General features: G+C 42.2%; 1 long non-coding RNA gene across 1 annotated transcript; it reads left to right on the forward strand.

The window, feature by feature from the left end:
* Positions 1-507: 507 nt before the first annotated feature.
* Positions 508-2,806, forward strand: LOC150049371 (uncharacterized). Its single transcript, XR_016538995.1, has 3 exons — positions 508-576; positions 1,482-1,677; positions 2,382-2,806. It is a non-coding gene; the product is annotated as an uncharacterized LOC150049371 (long non-coding RNA).
* The last annotated feature ends 638 nt before the right edge of the window (positions 2,807-3,444 follow it).

Raw genomic sequence — 3,444 nt, forward strand, 5'->3', positions numbered from 1 at the left:
TTATTTCCCTTACCCTCACATTAAAGGTAAAAACCCCTAAAATAATATCTAAAGTGACACCTTCTTCCCATTCAATACAAAAATTTCAGTATGTGTATATTTGTAATATTAAAATGATTAGAAGTCAGTTTCAATCCATTACCCAAAATACCAGAGTATGTAATGTATATCATCACTGGTCCACATAATAAAGTACATTTAAGGGGCTGCAAATTATAACTATTTTGTGCTTAGAAAACCTATGTTGAAAGTTCTAAGCTACTGATTCATTTTTCTTTCAATTCATATCTAGCTTACTCCTAATCTATCCTACCACTTATGCACAAAAAGCATCTGATGGGAATACACTGAGCTATTTGTAGCTTCGCATATGTGTTCGAGAAGGTAGTATATGAACACTGAATCTCTGTTCCAGGTGGTAGTTTCTGCCAGCAGAATCTCGAGATATAAATGGTTAGGCTCTGACATCACTGTGGAAGCTTCGTTTCTAGGCAACAGAATGTGGGTACCACACTGGCAGTGGCAGCAGTGCCGGGTGTGGAGTGCTGAGAGCCTGGCTGGCGTGGATGTTGACTGGTAAGAAGCATTTCTGTGTGGGCACATGCAGGAACATGGCTTTTTGTCCTGAGACCCTGAGTTCCAGGCAGCAGTGGAAGGTCCTACACTAGCTGTCTGCTGGCTTCACAACGCCATGCTTTACCCTCAGGATCCTCAGGTGCTCCGTGAAGGGGAGGAGAAGTGTCAGGTACAGAGTCACACATCCCCATAGCACCTGGCCTGCAATGCCAGGTAGCCAGAGCATAAAAACCCTCGTGGGAGTTACATATGTCCAGAGTTCTGAGAAATGAAGAGCATTTCTCCTCACAAGTGTCTCATGGAAGGAAAAAAAAAAGTCTGAAATGAGTAATAGGCACAGATGGGGAGACTCTGAAATGGGAAAATTAAAGAGCTGGGTTTTGTACAAACAAGCGTCACTTGAAGATGAGATGTATCCTGAGAAACGTGTGCTGAGGGGAGTTTGTCATGGCTTGGCCATCTATAGAGAATGCTTACACACATCTGCGTGGCACAGCCTGTCACCCGGGTACATGGTGTCATCCATTCAGTCCACGGGCCAAAACACCATGCCATGCTGTGGTCCATGAAGGAAGTGAGACACAGGAAATGGAGGAGTTTGTGTGTCTGGACGCTCTGTCCCAGGCACGGCTGTTACTAGGTTTGCAGCCACACAAGGGTAGAGCATCATTATGGCGTCTCTGTTCAGTCTGCCATTCGTGGATGTGCCAGGTTCATGCTCCTCCATCCCAGCTTCCCTCACAATCTCCGTAGGTAATGTTGGGTCATTCTCCCAAGGTCACACGGGCAATGGTACGGAAGGGACTTAACACCTGTGTCTAAACACAGTTCTGACCAGCTGCCTGGGCTCAGCCCCTAGCCACAGTCCACACCACCTACTTCTCCTCTGTGTGTCCTTTGCCCAGTGTATACCACAATCTCCAGACAGGGGACTGTCCTCTCCATTACCCAAGCCTCCTCGCTGAGGAGAAAGGTCCAGGGAGCATGTGAACTAATTCACTGCAGAAGAATTAAGATGAATCTGGATGACTGTCAGACACAGGGCAGAGCAGTGAGAAGACAGGAAAGCCTTTATAAGAGGAAAGGAAAGCTACTACCAAGGTAAGTAAACTGATAAGTTCAAGGACATAGATCAGAAGATTTGCTTTATGAAAGAAGGCGTGTCATGGTTACTCTGGAACATGAGTATCATTTTCTCTTCTTGTAAAAAGAAAAATGAGACTGGAACTGCGGTTCCAGGTGAGGCCAGGCACAAACAGAAGACCTCCATCTCAATTATCTAGATATGGTGGTACATGTGTATCATCCTAGCCATGTGGGAAGCAAAAATAGGTGTATCACATTCCATATTGCATATATTGAAAAAACAATGAAGCGGCCACGTGCTTGTAATCCTACCTACTCAGGGGACTGAGCTCTGAGGATTGCAGTTTGAAGCCAGCCTGGGAAGAGAGCTACCTGAGAGTCTCCTCTTCAATTAATCACCCAGAAAGGCTGGAAGTGTGGCTATGGCTCAAATGATAGAGCACTAGACATGAGCAAATCAGCCCAGTGACAGTTCTCAATCCTGAGTTCAAGCCCTAGGACTGACTAAATTAATAGTAAGTAGAAAGGGTTGGAGCATGGTTCAAGGTCAACTGAATTCAACCTCTATTGTAATAAGATAAATAAATAAAAATTAGTTTTTAATTGTAAATTAACAAATTATATCTGGATGTATTTGGGGATACAAAGTGATGGTATAATTTTTGAATATTGTGTGGAATAAATAAATCAGCCACTTAGCACATCTGTCTACTTCGCAGTCACAGTGGAAGGTCAAGCACAAGCTTTCCTGGAGCTGTTCTCATTACTAAACTTCAAATTTGTTTCAAATTGGCATCAGAACTATCTAGTTCTGAAGGATAGATTCATAATAAGACTAATTTAAAATCTTGCCAGCTGCCTGATTCTGCAGTATTTGGCAAGGAGGAAACTTACCCTCTGCCACAAAGCAATAGCTAGGATGTGCAATTGTCCACATCTCTGCTACAGTGGCTTTCCAACATCCCACATCTGCGAGGAAGCCTATCAGTTATTTCAGGGTATGGAGTTGCTGGAACCTTCACATACAGCTGGTAGAGAAGCAAGCTGGAAGAGTCATGGTGGAAAACTCTTCGAGGCTCTGTAACCCCCTAAAATGAAAACCATCCTATGACCAGAACACTCACTTCTGTGCAAAAGAATTGAAATTTGGGCCTCAAAAAGAAATCTGTATATCATTTTCATTGTCCCATTATTCACAGCACTCAAAAATATAGAAGCAACTTCAAAGTCCATCTGCATGTGAATGGATAAAAGGAAATGAGATATTCATGCAATATGTATGTACACATATACATACCAGGTATGTCCATGCATATGTTAGTATTTTTATGATATATATACACATGCACACATCCAACTGGTGCACAGGAAAGCACTCAGATAACACTATGGTAAGTAAAATAACTAATTATAGAGTGACAAATACTGTGTGATTCTACTTACACAGGGACCTAAAATAGTCTAATGTACAGCAGAGAACTGAGTGGTGGTTGCCAGAAACTTGGCAGCAGGAGAAACAGGAAGTCATTTTCCAATGGGCATAAAGTTTCTGCTATACATGGCAAATGAGTTCCAAAGGAGTAATAGTCAATGACATACAATTGTGTACTTTCAAAAACATTAGAAGCCTAGATTTCATGTTACGCATTTTTATCAAATACATGTTCTTATGTTTATACATGTACACAGATGTGCACAGTATTTCTTTTCTCTTTTTCCCCCACTTATGGTTAATCTCATGTGGCTATTGTATCTGACCTTGCTACCTGATATACTGTATAT

Source organism: Megascapheus bottae, chromosome 20 (assembly GCF_031878675.1).
Source record: "Megascapheus bottae isolate mThoBot1 chromosome 20, mThoBot2.hap1, whole genome shotgun sequence".
In the NCBI taxonomy this organism is placed as follows: domain Eukaryota; kingdom Metazoa; phylum Chordata; class Mammalia; order Rodentia; family Geomyidae; genus Megascapheus; species Megascapheus bottae.